The 16813-nt window shown below is 32.5% G+C and overlaps 1 protein-coding gene across 3 annotated transcripts in view; it reads left to right on the forward strand.

Annotated features, from left to right (window-relative positions):
* ARMC3 (armadillo repeat containing 3) overlaps positions 1 to 16813 on the forward strand; it is a 146714-nt gene that overhangs the window by 79479 nt on the left and 50422 nt on the right. The window lies entirely within an intron of this gene.

Here is a 16813-nt window from a genome sequence, read left to right on the forward strand (position 1 = left end):
CCAGAAGAAGCAGAAAGCAGCAGTTGGAAACAAAAAATAGCCTAGCAGATTACAGATAATAGAGCATCATAGTTCAACAACCTGGCTCTGCATCCTGCAACTCAATGGCACCATCCATTTAATAATGCAAGTGACTCTCTGAAGGAAAAGAGGTAGTTTCCAGTTGGGATGAGAAGTGAGAGTTGCTGCTACTACCACCTATTCTTCAGGTTATATGCATTCTCCTGCCATATTTATGCCCTTTACTTACATGTTTCCTGGCCACTTCCTACTTATATTTTCACAATGGTGTGAAAATCTATGGGGGAAGATAATATAATCTTGTGGGAGAAATTTCCTTCTCATTAACTTTGCTATTAAACATATGTTTTGTTTAATGTCTTGCTTTGAAATCATATGTTTCTAACTGATCAGATACAAGAAACATTGGTAGATTTTCATGATGTATTTTTTGTAGAAAAACAAAAAACAAAAAATGTACCTTGATTTGGTATATAGTTTTTCAGGGAGATAGATTTTGCAGTGGGAAAGATCTTTTAAGAAAACAATGCATTTTTAAAAATTTGAAGATCTACTTGGTGGAGCTTTATGACTACAAATCATGCAATACCACAAAACTCTGAAGAATCATAATCACTTTCCTTTAAATCTGCCTTGTTTCCAATTTTCTGAATTCAAGAAATAAAACTGAGATAATAAAGAAAGGGCAAAATGAATATATTGAAGACTCAATATGATAATAATAGTACTTGTAAATATTTGTGATTTCATGAATGTGGGTTTAGGGGAAGAAATAATGAATTCAGTTTTGAACATGTTGAGTTTTAGATGTTTATAAGACATCCAGTTCAAAATGTCCAACAGGCAATTGGAAATACAAGAGTAGAGACTGAGCGAAATGTTAGAGCTGGACAAATAGATCTAAGATATGACATTTGATATTTAATAGATATCAGCATTCACAGCATTTACACCAATTTTAATGCTTTCATGTAGAAGTTTAGTCAATGTAAATTAATTTCTATGACACAAGAATCAAAGAACATAAAAAGCACCTCATTCAGTAGATACTTGACTTTCTTGCCAAATGGGAGAGAGCAAACAGTGGCAATATTAATTTAGAATATAAACTCATTTGTAAAGTCTTACAAAGAATAATTCACAGCATTATCTAATAGAAGTAATAGAAGGTAAAAGCTTGGCCAAAGATTCAACTGACCAAAGTCTCCATTGGGGCTTTTAAGAATAAAAGGGAAGACAGACAAAAAAAGAAGACAATTGGAAAAGATCTGCAAAAAATATTTTCTAGCCAACTATTTTCATTATGTGGTCAGCCAGTCATTATGGGACAGTGAATACAGTGCTGCCTAGAATCAAGAAGACTTTATCTTCCTGAATTCAAATCTGGCTCCAGACACTTACTAGCAAGTCTCAAAATCTTGTTTGCCTGTTTCCTTATCTATAAAATGAGCTGGAGAGGAAAATGGCAAAGCTACTCCAGTATATTTGTCAAGAAAACTTCCAATGGAGTCAGAAAGAGTTGGACTTGACTGAAACAATTCAACACTACATTTTCACTATCAAAGACTCTTTCACTATCAAGTCACCATGCTTTGAACTAACTTCACTATCCTAAAGAGAGCAAAGAGGATAAAAGCAACCAGATTGGACCAAGTTTACAAGATTTGTGCTCGAGGCAGTGTAATTATGAAGATATGGAAGGACTGATTCACAAGGTATTTCAAGGATGGAAAGATATTAAAGATGTCAGAAAAATATTAATACCAAAAAAAAAAAAAAGCAATTGAAAACCATCAATAACCACTAAGTTTATTTCTCCATTTATATAAATTGAAGGCTTTTTTAAATGAGCAAACAATATTCTATAATGGACCCCATCTTTACCACCTTTGAGTTGATAGAAAAATGTAAAGAATACAAAATCTCACTCTGCTAATTGATGATTATGGGGAAAATACATCTGATTTTGTATAACAAAACACTAGCTATCTTTCAGCAAGGTATCACCTCCCCTTTCATATGTCAAAATCTTTCAAAATTCCTTGAAAAATACAACAAATAGTCCTTTTCATTGATCCTTTAGTAAAAAAAAAAAAAATCAGATAAGACATAATATAGGAAGATATATGCTTACCAAAGGAGTTTGCTACTAGTCAGTGCAGAGCCTGAATTGAAAAGGGACTGAGGTTCTCTAGATGTTCCTGTTTGTGAATGACATTATGCAAGTTGTCATAAGCTCTGAAACACTGCAAAACCACCTGGAAGAAATCAATAAAAAGTTTGATCTGATCACCAATATAAGAAAGACCAAATGTGTGATGAATATCTAATGACTAGATTAGTAGATAACCTATTGGGCTTGTCTATATTTCAGATATACCATGACCTGAATCCAGAATTAGAAAGGAGGAAGAGCATCAACTGGACTACCTTTTTACCTTAAAATTTAATTATCCCAAGTTTTTCCCAGAAACAAAGATCCATCTTTTGAATAACAATACTCTATTGGTGGTGTTTATATATCTGCAAAATTTAGAACACCTTAGTCTCTAAAGAATTAAAAATGAACATTAAACAGGGCAATAGAAATAGACAGCTAAAGAGGAGATCAATGAGTATATAAGATTCTATTTTGCTTATCATTTGATGAAAAAATCATTTGTTTAAAGCAAAACAACACCTTAAAGTTTCTCTTTAAATGTCTTCTTCCCTGTGAAATAATTAGGGAAATGTATAATAGGAAGAGAAGATGGACTAATAATGTGTTGAGGTCAAGGAAGTGGATAATCTGTGTGATATGCTGCTAACTTCATGTGGAGAAAACAAGGAAAGCTTCCAGCACACTGTTTGAACCCCTTGTAGTGAACATCTGGAAGGACATGAACAGGAGTTCTTTAATAGAAATCCCTGAGATTCCCTATCTTGAGAAAAAAAAGTAGATTTATGCTTGCCGAAGTCATGGAGAATGTCCTATGTAGTCTAAAAAGGAAAGCGCTTCACATAGATGAAGAAGTCTTCCAATTGGTTCTATTTGCAGGTGACATCATGCTGATTTTAGCAAGCCACATCCTTTCCAAAATGATACAAGAATATTTCTAGATACTGCAAGAATCCTCAAAGAAGTGAAACAATGTGAACAGAAAGAAAGGAATATTGAACTTGAAACAGCCACCACAAAATGAAGGATAAAGAAAATAGGAGATTTTGCCTGGAAGAAAAAATGATGTAGTCAAATAATTGGTGTGGCTATCTTTATCCTTTTGTGTTTCCTTTATTACCCTATTGGAGAAATTTTTTCCTGTACTTTGGAATGGCCAAGTTATTTCTTGGAAAACTAAATTTTTTTCTGTAAAATTACAAAACATTTGCCTATTACTTTTCCTGCAAGTTAATCACACTGACTTTAACATTCATGATTAGCATTGTAGACCTTGTTTCAAATTAAGTCACTAGGCCACATCACCTTTAGAATTTTTTGTTATTAATTTATAACATCACTGCCATCTGTTGGATTTGATCAGAATTCAGTTTTAGACTTTTACACATGATCCCACAAGAAAAAAAAAAAAAAAAGCTTGTTATTTCTCAATTCTATTACCTCAAACTGATTAACTTGGGTTTTCAGTAGCTCACTGAAGGACAGGAAAAATAATTATGAGGCAGATTTTTTTAAAGGTACTATATATTTTATACAAAATACAATTGGGCATTTAGTGAATTTTTGCTAATTGATTATTTTTGTGCCACTGCTTTGTAGAATACCACAGGTACAGAGCTCTTCCCTTGGGAGTATGTTGCTACTAAGGCAAAAGTATTTGCTTACAAAGAGCTGAGCGATAAGATCATCGGATGAAAGATCAAAATGGATATACCATGTATACCCTAAATAGTCAAATTTTAAAAAGAGAGAAAGCAATTCAATTCAACACATTTTTATTAAATACTTGCTTTATGCGGTATACGAGGTGCTAAAGCAGAAAGAAGATATGTCCAAGAGGACAAAAACTGTTCTCATGTGTGTTTATATTTAGATACACAAATGTTTAGAGGTACTTTAATGACAATATGCGAGTAGCCATTTTGCATTAGGATTGCTAACATCTCTCTATATTAAGCACAGAATTAGAAAGCTTACTTCCAATTGTTTTAATTTCAAAGATTCACATCGTGTTTATGTATGTACTTAAACTATCATAAAATGGTATATTTATAAGACATATTGATGGGGGCAAGAAGAAGATTTATCAATAGAAAAGTATTCTGCAAATAAAAGAGAGCCTGATGGGTAGAATATACCCCTCTCCTTCCAGAAAGACACAATTTCACTGTAATGTAAGATAAAACTTTCTTAGCTGTATAGGTGTTTTGTGATTTGTTTTATTCTATAGATGATTCCTTAACTTTGGAGCTGTCCTTGTTTGGTTACAGATTACAATCTGGGATGAAGTAGAATGACCATTTTTGATCATTAATTTTTATAACAAGATCTTACATTGGATTAATGATAGATGCTATTTACAGTAGATTAAGACCTTTCCTGTCAAGAGGACAAGTGAAATCTTGGTAGATTTTTCAAAAGCCCAACATTAAAGCCTTCTCTTGGGCCACATTTTAATAGATGGTGAACGGTGATCATCCAGGCTGAGTAATCTTAACATCTATATTTATTGACTATAGGATTAATATACAAAGATGTCTAAGGTTAATATGCCTCTAATGACAAAAATATGCAAATATGGTTAAAAGACTTTTATAACTGGTATATTTTTAAGATGAAGTTGTTTAACAAAAGTCTTATAGTTAATATCTTTATATTATGGTTTCTTTAATACCATAATTTGTGCTTCTGACATAAGCAATTTATTTCATCAGCTGTATGGAAATAAGTGTGTCTTAATACTGACCTCTAGTGGAGATTTATATAAAAATTGCGTGGGAGGGGTAAAATGAGGTTAGAGGAGGCTACTTTGTATTTTAATGTAATGCAAATTAATTTAATTTGAGATTTTTTTTCAACATGCCTAAATTAATATTTTAAATATTATGGATTATGATGTGAAGGATTGATAAACAAAATTTTCTTATTTTCTTCTTATTTTTCATTTTAAGGATGTTATCACTCAAAATGATCTTGACATATTCAATGTAATCATAACCCAACTTCAAATGAACTGTGTAATCATACAGTTCGAATATATTATTAATGATTGAACATGGTATATATTGACAATTGACAAACCATCTTCTCCACTAAAACAGCAGACATTTTACACCTTGTCGACTGTGCGTAACAGAAAGGATTTTTTTTTTTTTGTTAACTAAATATTCGTACAAATTTCTCTGCCCAAGATTAGTAACAAGAATTCTGACATTATCAATGGCTTATAATGTAGATAACTTTGATCAATTACGCAACCTAGTTATCAATCTAGGTTTTAAATTTTTCTCTTAAGATCAATACTATCCCAGGAAATAATACTGATTGTTTCAAGGGCATAATCATTTTATCAAATGTATTTGCTAAGCCATTGTCAGCCACTTGTGAAAACATAAATACTTCTTGATTTATTGACTTGAAAGATCATAAGGATCCAAAGGTCCCTAAGCTGGGGAAAAGAAAAACCCAACCTCTAAAATGTGGGCTTCTACATGAAAAGCTTCACCTGAGAACACAGGAAAATGCAGTTACTAGCTTTCTGGAACCTAGACAAGGTCTAATCAAAGACCCATAAAGCCTGAAGCTTTTCAGGATGAGAACTAAGACAGGAATGATCTTGGCGTGCCTTGTATCAAACCACCCTGGTGAAGACCACTTGAGGCAGATTTCGTCAGTATATAGACCATCCCTACCTAATCCACTCTTACGGTATCTTCCTATCAGACCAACAATGTTAACTCCATTGCCTTGAACTGCTCCTAAAATATTTAAAGGACATTTCACTCAGTAGCTAGGCTCCAGATAAGGCATCCATATCCCCACCACCATCCTTCACACACACACACACAAACCAAAGCTGCCTCATTCCTTTTGGAAGTGCAAAAATTCTGTCCTTGATAAAAAAATTTCCACTCAAGAAGTAAGGCTGGGAAATGAATAAACACAATAAAATACCAATGAGAAAGAAATATTGGCCAGAGTTATGTAATACATAAATTCAGGGGAAAAAATAACATCACATCATTTACAAAGCTTTCACCAAAAAAAAAAAAAAAAAAATCAAAACAAAACAAAAAAACCCATAGATTTGCTACTAGCTTTAATAAAATTCCAGGAATAAAAGAAGAGTTTTTAAATGACTAATAATAAAATGAGAGCTCTAAATAAAATAATGGGAAAGGAAATGAGCGTTCTAGAGGGAAAAAATGGAAGGAGAATAATTGTAGTGTAGGAGATGTAAAACTTTAGTCAAAATAAATTGGGCTAGATAAAAATGACTGATATGATATGAAGTACTGAAAGATATGGTATCTCATTTTAAAGGTGACTTGGGAAAAGTGTCAAGGAGAAATAATTTACAATAATTTACAAATTATTGCACTAACTGAAAAGCAAAATATACAAAAATGTGGAGTCTTCTTTTGTAAGAATTCGTGAATGAGAATTTTCCAGATCTTAAAAATTGGAATCAGAGGACAAAGTGAAAATAGAAAAAGCTCTGTTCTGAGAACCTGAAAATAAGCAAGTTACTTAATCTGTTTGCCTCAGTCTCCTCCACTGTAAATTGGGGATAATAACAGAACCTACTTTTCAAGGCTGTTTTGAGAATCAAATGAAGTAACATTTGTAAAGAGCTGAGCACAGTATCTGGCACATGATAAGCATTACATAAATGTTAATTGTTTTTAATAGGTATTATACGATAATGGCAGGATAGGTGGAGGAGACACAAGGGAATCATTGAAGCACTTGCATCCAATACTCAGTCAATACTCAATACACTGGCATTGTGCATCCAAAGTAATCTCATATACATCATTTGCCATACATTGACTTGCTATTTCTGCTAAATACTCCCATAAAAATACAATGAATTACTTCCCTCCTCAGCAATCTTTGCAGCAGGAAGAACTGTGAAGGTAATCTTTCCTAGTCAATTGCTGCATTTGTTCCTACTGTTCACAGTCCTGCAGTGTCCTAATCTGCCAGGGAGGGAAGTCAAAGCCATGATGTGTAAATAGAAATTTTTAGGAAATGGGGTTGTTTAGCCTGGAGAAGAAAAGTCTTATAACAGGAAAATCTCATAAAATATTTAAGCGATTCTCCTGTACATGAGAAACTACATTTATTCTGCTTAACCAAGAAAAACAAAGCAAGGGCCAATGAGTATAGACAGGGAAGTTGATTTCAACTCAGTAAAAGGAAAATACCTTGTCCTGTGTAGCACTGAGCGATGTGGTATGATATACCCCATGCAAGTTGAGAAAATTACCCAGCTCCTTTTTAGGGGCATAGAGACCAGAAAATAGAGAGAAAAATTCAGGAAAATGGTCTTGCCATTTACCCTTTTGACTTCATTTTGTCCTAACTTAAAACTGTTTTTTTTTTAAGTAGTTATCCCATAGAATGAATTTTTAGGAGATGACTCCTTTTTTCCTGAAATAAAGGATGAAAACAATCTTCTGTAGTGGAGGAAGAAATTACAACATGTTTGTCACACAAATTTTACTCTGAAAATTTTCTGCCTCATTTTAGCACTAGAGAGAGTAATGTCTTTTCTTTTTCAGTAAGTTATAAATCACTTAAGTTTCGCATATAAATGTAAGATTGAATTCCCCCCATGGTTTTAGTGGTTCAATTTTATAAATTTGGGGGCAGGGTTAGAAGTTCAATTCTTGCAACCTATAGGGATTCACAGATGACACAGTAATTATGACTGATTTGAGTAGAAAGGCATTTCTAAATTTATTATCTAAAGAAATGTTTGGATCAGTTGATATAAGAATCATTTCTTCATCATTATAAGAATGTAATTCTATACAATTCTAAATTTCCAAAAATTATTAACACATTCCAATGGTAAAAAGAACTAAATTGCCTTCATTCCTATAATGGAATGACACATACCCAGGTTCTTTACAGTACTATGACAAATATTTATTACCTAGTACTATATAGGGCTACAAGAAGAACATAAGAATTGTCTAGTAATCTTGAGAGGTACGTAAGTCAAAGGAAAACATAACTCAACTGAATTATGTAATAATAAATAACAGTAAATAATCAGTTACTATATAGTATTGTACAGACAAGTTATATAGGAACCTTAAAAGGCAAAATAGATTTAACAGTGTACCAAATTTAAAACATTAATGTCATTATCAAACTTAAGTCTTATATAATTAAGCATAGATTTCCAAAAGCTAACTTTCTGGAGACTTAATTAGAATCAGATGCTTCATAAGAAGAAATTAATATTCTCCATCTAGAATTTCTTATCACAAGGCACCTAGTTCTCAGTTGTTATCAGTGAGTAAGAAGTCCTCTTGTAATTGCGTTTTGTTCACACTCCAGTCTTTTTTTTTTAATGTAAAGAATGAAGAAGCTATAAATATCTGGATTTCTGATAAAACACTGTTTGTTGTTCTTATCTGGTTTAATACATCTTAGTATTCAATATACATAACATACCCTTGCTTTGCCCTTCATATAGTACCACTAATGAAATGGAGATAATTTTCATGTAAAGCATATTAGAAAAATAGACTGATTTCATATTGATTAAATACAAAAAAATATGTGAAGGAGAAACACCATAAAAGTTATTTGTTATATATTCTAACACACTGGCCTTTTCTCTATTTTATGATGAGACAGTTAACCAATTAACATGAAGGAAAATATATTTTCTTCTAGATCAGGTTGTTTAAGAGTTGTATCAAACTTGAATATTTAGATCAAAAAGAATTTCAATTTCATTTGCAATTATATTTGCAATATGAACAAGGCACTGTACTAGGCACTGGAGGAAGACAAGATGAAAAGTATCATATTAACAAGTCTCAAGGATATGTAGGAAGATTCAAGGACCTTTTTTTCTAATACATAGGAAAGGATTTATTTTCTCCGGCTTCAATTGACTGTCTTAATAACAATGATTTTCAGTGTTGAATGACACCCAAGCTTAACATCTATACTGTAACATAACAATATAAAGCTCTCTTTTTAAGAGTCATACCCTTCTCCCTCAAACAGTGGGGAAGACATCTTAATGCTAGTTGTCCTTTCACAATTTCTTTAATACCATATATACTAATTCAAGATTTTAGAGTATAAACACATTTGCTACTCTTCCTTCTCTGTATTAGTCTCGTTTTGTTATGGGATAAAAAATTTTGAATGTCTTAATGATTAGCTTTTGAGAAGAGGGACTATTCACCTCAGTGTTTGCCATTATGAAAACTGAAGTTGGATTATAATGAAAAAAGAGGATTTGAAACTCAGTTTCTCTAATTCCAAACTCAATTGTGGTTCCATTTAATTGGGCTACATGCCTAAAAAGAAAGTCTGCAATCTGAGTATTATGTTGTAATGGCAATTGTATTGTGAATATCTGAGTATACTTTAAAAAATCATTTAATTTATTTTCACTACATTTAAAATATTCTTTTTACATTTTTAAATGTTTGAGTTCCAAATTCTCTCCCTTATCCCTTCTCCAACCCGCATTAAGAAACCACATGTGAAGGTATGTAAAACATTTCCATAAAAGTCATGTTGTGAAAGAAGACATAGATCTCTCTTCCTAATTTAAAAAAAAAAAAAACCCTCATTTTTCATTATAAGTCCTTCAGAGTAGTCATGGATCATTGTACTTACTGCTGAGAACAGCAAACTCATTTACAGCTGGTCATACCAAAACATTGCTATTACTTTGTATACAGTACGTTTCCCTTTTCTCGAGTTCATGAAGGATTTTCCAGGTTTTTTTTTCCCCCATGAATATTCTTCTCATCACTTCCCATAGAACAAACAATATTCAATGACGGTCATATATACCAGAATTTATTCAGCTATTCCTTAGTGAGTATCCTCTCAATTTCCAATTCTTTGCCCAGAGAAGAGAGGTACTACAAATATTTTTGTACATATGGATTCTTTTTCTTTTTTTCCCCTTAAAAAATCTCTTTTGGTATTCATGCCTAATTAGTACTGGTATTGTTAGGTCAAAAGACATGCATGAATATATAGCCCTTTGGACATAGAGTATATCTTTTGATTATCAATTGGGGCATGGCTCCTATATATATATATATATATATATATATATATATATATATATATATATATATATATATATATATATATATATATATAAATTTGACTCAGTTCCCTCTATATTTGAGAGTTCCTTCTATATTTGAGAAATACAGCTTTATCAGAGAAACTTGCTTCAAAATTCTTTTTACAATTACTATTGCTCTGTATTTCCCCCATTTATTCTCTTCTCTCTTTTCACTTTGCCCATGGGTCAGTTTTGACCATTTCCCATTCCCCTACTATTTTCCTGCAGGGTAAGATAGATTTCTATACCCATACTGAGTACACATATTATTTTCTCTTTGAGTAAATTCTGATGAGAGTAAGGTTCACTCACTCCTCTTCTCCTCTCCCTCTTCACCTCCACTATAAAAGCTTTTGCTTCCCTCATTTTTTATGACAGATAACTAAAACCATTCCATTACTCCCTTTCCCTTTTTCACAGTACAAACTTCTCTTCCCTCTTAATTTCATCATTTTTTAAAGATAACACCCCTTCATATTCAACTCCAACATGTGCCCTCTATCTATTACATATTCCTTCAAACTGCCATAATAATGAGAAAGTTCTAATATATATTATATCTATTGTTATTAATATAATTATTATAATATTATATAATTATACAATTGTTATTATATAATTATATATTATATTACATATATAATTATAGATATTATAAGTTATATAATTATACATGTATTATATTATATGTAACACTATATATAATGATAATAATAAAAATAAATTACAAGTATCATCCTCTCATGTAGGAATGTAAATGGATAAACCTTAAGTCCCTTATGATAATACTTTCCTGATTACTTTCTTATGCTTCTCTTGAGTCCTGTATTTAAAAATTATATTTTCCAATTAGGTCTGATTTTTTCATCATGATTGTTTGAAAATCCTGCATTTCATTGAATATCCACCTTTTCCTCTGAAAGATTATACTCAGTTTTGCTGGTGTGTGATTCTTGGTTGTAATCCTAGCTCGAAAGCTCTCCAGTCCTTTAATGTAGAAGCTGCTAAATCTTATGTTATCTGGACTGTGGCTCCACTATACTTGGAAGTGTTTCTTTCTGGATACTTGCAATATTTTCTCCTTAACCTGGGAGTTCTGAAATTTGGCTATAATATTTCTGGGAGTTTTCGTTTTAGGATCTCTCTCAGGAAGTAGATTCTTTCTACTTCTATTTTACCCTTTGGTTCTAGAATATAGAACAGTTTTCCTTGATAATTTCTTGAAAGATGATGTCCAGGCTCTTTTTTTTTATCATAACTTTCAGGCAGATCAATAATTTTAAAATTATCTCTTTAGATCTATTTTCCATGTCAGTTGTTTTTCCAAAGAAATATTTCATATTTTTCCTATTTTTAAATTTTGCTTTATTATATCTTGATTTCTCATAAAGTCATTAGTTTCCATTTGCTCAATTCTGATTTTTAAGGAATTTTTTTACAGTGAACTTTTGTACCTCCTTTCAAAATTGGCCAATTTTTAAAGACATTCTTCTGGGGCAGCTAGGTGGTGCAGTGGATAGAGTATCATCCCTGAAGTCAGGAGGACCTGAATACAGGAGGACCTCAGATACTTAGCACTTCCTAGCTGGATGACCCTGGGCAAGTCACTTAACCCGTACCACCTCAAAAAAAAAAAAAAAGACATACTTCTCATTAGCTTTTTGTATTTCCTTTGTACCACTCTCAGTTCTTTTCCTAATTTTTCCTCTGTCTCTCTTATTTGATTTTTCAAAATTCCTTTTAAGTCCTCCCATGGCCTGAAACCAATTATTATTTTTCTTGGAGGCTTTGGGTGTAAGAGCTTTGACTTTATTAACTTCTGAGTGTGTGTTTTGATCTTCTTTGTCACCATAACATCTTTCTATGGTCAGAATCTTTTTCTGTTGTTTGCTCATTTTCTTAGCCTATTGCTCTTTTACCGTTTTGTTTAAAATAGGACTTTGTGTTCAGGGGGATGAATGCACTGTTCCAATCTTCAGGGGTTTTGTGCAGCTGTTTTTAGAGATCCTTCTTGGACCTTTATACAAGCCCTCTTTTCTATCCTGGAGCTATTTATAGAGTTTCCCCAACCCTCTGTAGTTGTAAAATCTAGCATGCCAAAGTCACAGAGTCCTGTTTTGCTGATGCTGGGGCCGGGGCTGTGCTGATGCAGCTGCATTGGGACTGCCCACTAGACTCTCACCCCAAGACCATAAATCCTGTCTTCAGACCTTTAAAGTCTTCCCTGGTGTCTCTAGAGTGAGAACTCCAGAAGCACTGCTCCTGATTCAGATTGAGAGGTCCCATCTTACTGAGGTGGGGATAGGGCTGTGCTGTCATGACCTGGGCTGGAATTATGTGCTGGGCTTCCACCCTGGTTCCACAGACCTTTTCTGCTGACCTTTCATGTTCTCTTCGGTGTTTCTTGGCTGAGAGGTCTGGAAACCACCAGTCCTGCCACTGATTCAGAGGTTAGGCTGGGGTTGGGATCTAGGGCCAGAAATGTTCAAAGCTTGCACTGGGATCATACTGGTCTCCCATCCTGATGTCACAGATCCTTTATGCAAACTTCTAAGTTGCCTTCAGCTGGAAAATGTTCTACTATCTTTTGGGATGTTCTGATGCTCTAAAATTGGGTTAGAGTCACTATTGAAAGGAATTTGGAGCAGTTTGGGGAGAGGTTAGGCAAGTTCCTACCTTTACCATCTTGACTCTGCTTCCCTGCATATACTATTAAAGGAAATCATCATCCACAGTTTGTATTAGTATATAATTCAGACAGTGTTCTTTCTACACCTTGGTTGTTACAAGATTCTAAATACCAAGCTAGTCCATGCAAATATGGTATTACAATATGGGTAATTAGTTGTTTCGTGCTTTAAAACTGATCAGTTCAATGAATTTACTGTTCAAAATATTACCCTTGTTTAAAAAATGAACTAAGATGATTGACAAAAGTAGTGATCCTTAGCACCTTATCTCTTAACTTTAAGCACTACAGAACAATAAAAGCTAGGGTTAACTAGCAAGCCAGATTAGAGATTTCAATTCAGTGAAGTAAATGACTTCATAGAAAGCAGAGAAATTTGTTAGTATGAGACCCATGTCTGAAAGGATTTACCATATTTTTTTTTTAAATGAGCTAGGCAAATATGTTCGAGGTAAAGTAGCATCGAGGTTTGAGGGAAGTAGCATCACATATTAATAAAATGGATATAGTGTATATAGAATGTGTGTGTGTGTGTGTGTATGTGTGTGTGTGTGTGTGTGTGTGTGTGTGTGTGTGTGTGCAATGAAGTTGGCCAAAGATAAACAGAACCAGAAAAACTTGTTATCCAAGTGTGTTCAATATCATCTGGACAAGAAAGAATAGATAAGTCTGGGAACCAGATTCCAAGTTTATACAAAGGTATTATATAGTGGTGATGAGGGACTTTGATCAAATGTATTTCAGCTCTTTATCTATACAAAGCCAAGTCATTAATAATTTCTGAACTTGACTATATAATAACATTCTTCAAAAACTGGAGAAACTAATAATGGAAATTTTTCTTCTAAATTTTATTTTCTAATTTTTTCCTTTTTAAAAAATTGTGACCTTAATAAAAACAAATATTTCAGTAAACAATTTTTTACAGAAGCATAATAAATTTACCAAAGAAGTAAGCAAATTGTCTTATTTGGCTTTTAAGGCTCTTTACCATCTGTCCCTCTTCCTGGCTTCCCAGTCTTCTCACACTTGACTCCCTTTCATGGCAATATCAGGCTGCTTCGACTGTTTTTTGCCCACCTCTGTGGGCAAAATTTGTACTAATTTTCTTCCATGCTTGGAAGGCTCTATTTTCTCACCTCTCCCTTCTCTCAAGATCCATTTCAAAAATCATCTTCTGTAGAAGACATCTCTGGTCCTTTCAATCACTTGAGTCACCTTCTCTTAGTTTACTTTTTCTTTTCACTGTATATTAACTTATATGTGCTTAATTATTTCATATTGTCTTCTCTAATCATATTTTTGCTTGTGCCAAGTATATGTTCCAAAGAAAAAAAAGGATTTTTGAGCTGGTATAAAAATCTATTTTGTAGTCAAAAGAATGTACATAAAGAGTGTTCTTTAAAGTTTTTGTTTTAATTGACAATATATTGAAGATAGCAAATTTTTTATTTAAAAATATACCTGATTACCATATAAGCTGATGTAATATATAAGTATTGTATGTTATCATAAATAAAAGCAAAGAGAAATAATAATGTTAATTTCAATTTTTAAGAATGGAAGTCAAATGCTGCCCAAGGGACCTTCTACATGGGGAGACAGCTAAGGGAAATATAGAAACTACATGTAATGTGGTTTTCCCTTTTGATCTGGTTGTTCTTTCATAATATGACTTATGTTCAAATAAATATGTTTAACATGTTTGAATTTGTATAACCTATATCAGATTTCTTGCTATCTTAGGAAGGGGGAAGAAAGGGAGGGTGAAAATTTTGGAACTTGAATATGATTTCTCCCTTCACAATATTTTTATCCAAGTTAAATCAACTTAAACATTTAAACAGGAAGAAAGTGAAATATTATGAAATGGTCCAAATGAACATGAAAAAAATGACTATATGTATAGAAAGGACAAGAGAGAGAGACAGAGAGAGAGTGTGTATGTAATGAATTTGGCCAAAGATAAACAGAACCAGAAGAAATTGTTATCCAAGTGTGTTCAATATAATGTTCATCTAAAAACTTGATACATTTTTCATAAAAGGGTCATATTTAATTTTTGACTCTTTTTACCTCTCCCATAATTTAAGAACAAAGCCCAACCTTTTAGACCTCATGTTGGCTATTATAAAAGGCAATAATACTTAAATATTCAAACAGATCAAACAGATCTATAATTTCATCAATTTGGCTGTCCTCAGTGAGACAGACTGCAATTCATCAGTGCCTATCCATCTAATAAAACTCCAATTCAAGTCCTACTGTCAGCATAGGGAATCCACTTAGTGGGCTAAAACATAATCTCTTGCATTTTTCTTACATCACAAAAGTATCAATAGAGAACCCTGGCTTTTCATCTCTTGCCTTTGCCATGTGACCAGCCTAACTTCTTATCATACATTTTCTTGATATCTTTTACTCCTTTTCTTTGTAGTTTCTTTTTGGTTATATGATGCATCTGGTTCTCAGATACTATATGTCTCACTATTATTTTCTAAATGATATTTATTTGAATTCTTTGGAGATAAAGAATGCCTTCTTGCCATAGTGGCAGAATGTTGATTTTTAAAAGATAGGCTTTTGTTCTTATTAAAGGTAAGATATTCTGAATATCATTGAATGGAATATTTTAAAAATTATTCTTTGTAAGGAAAGAAGAAAACTGGGAAACGATGTTTACAGTCAATGTTTTTGATAAAGGCCTTATTTCTCAAATATATAGACAACTGAGTTAAATCTATAAAAATAAAGTCATTCCCCATTGATCAATTTCAAAGGACATGAACGAGCAGATTTCAGATAAAGAGATTAAAGCCATCTATAATTCCATAAAAATGTTCTAAAAAAACCATTGATTTGAGAAATGCAAATTAAAACATCTCTAAAGTACCACCTCATACCTATCATGTTGGCTAATATGACAGAAAAAGAAAATGACAAATATTGGGAAGATGTGGGGAAATTTGGTAAACTAATGCAATGTTGGTGGACTTGTGAACTGATCCAACCACTCTAAAGAGCAATTTGGAACTATTCCCAAAGGGCTATAAAACTGTGTATATTCTTTGACCCAGCAATACTACTACAGGTCTGTATCCCAAAGAGATCATAAAAAAGGGAAAAGGACCCAAATGTACAAAAATATTTATAGCAACTCTTCTTATGGTGGCAAAGAATTGGAATTAAGGGAATGCCCATCAATTAGGAAATGGCTGGACAAGTGGGATATGAATGTAATGGAATACTGTTATTCTATAAGAAATGATGAGCCAGTGGAGTTTAAAAAAAAAAAAAAAAAACTCTGAAAAGACTTACATGAACTAGTACTGAATGAAGTGAGCAGAACCAGATAAACATTGTACATAGTAACATCAACATTGTGTGATGTTCAACTGATAGATTTAGCTCTTCTCAGCAATACAATGATCTAAGAAAATTAATTCCTGAAGACATGATGGAAAATGCTATCCATATTCAAATAAAGAATTGATAGTCTGAATTCGGATTGAAGCATACTATTTTCACTTTTTTTTTCTTGTGGTTTTCCTTTTTATTCTGACTATTCTTTCATAATATGACTAATGTTGAAATAAATATTTAACATGTTTGAATTTGTATAATCTACATTAGATTTTTTACTGTCTTAAGAAGGGGGAAAATGGGAGTGTGAAAATGTTGGAACTTGAAATATTACAAACAACAAATGTTGATAACTTTTTTTACATGTAATTTTAAAAAAATACTTTTTAAATGCAAAAATTATCCTCAGTTTTAAAGAATAAAATTAAACTTTTCTTTCTCTGGTCAAATTTTTTTT

This window comes from Antechinus flavipes, chromosome 5, assembly GCF_016432865.1.
Source record: "Antechinus flavipes isolate AdamAnt ecotype Samford, QLD, Australia chromosome 5, AdamAnt_v2, whole genome shotgun sequence".
Lineage (NCBI taxonomy): Eukaryota > Metazoa > Chordata > Mammalia > Dasyuromorphia > Dasyuridae > Antechinus > Antechinus flavipes.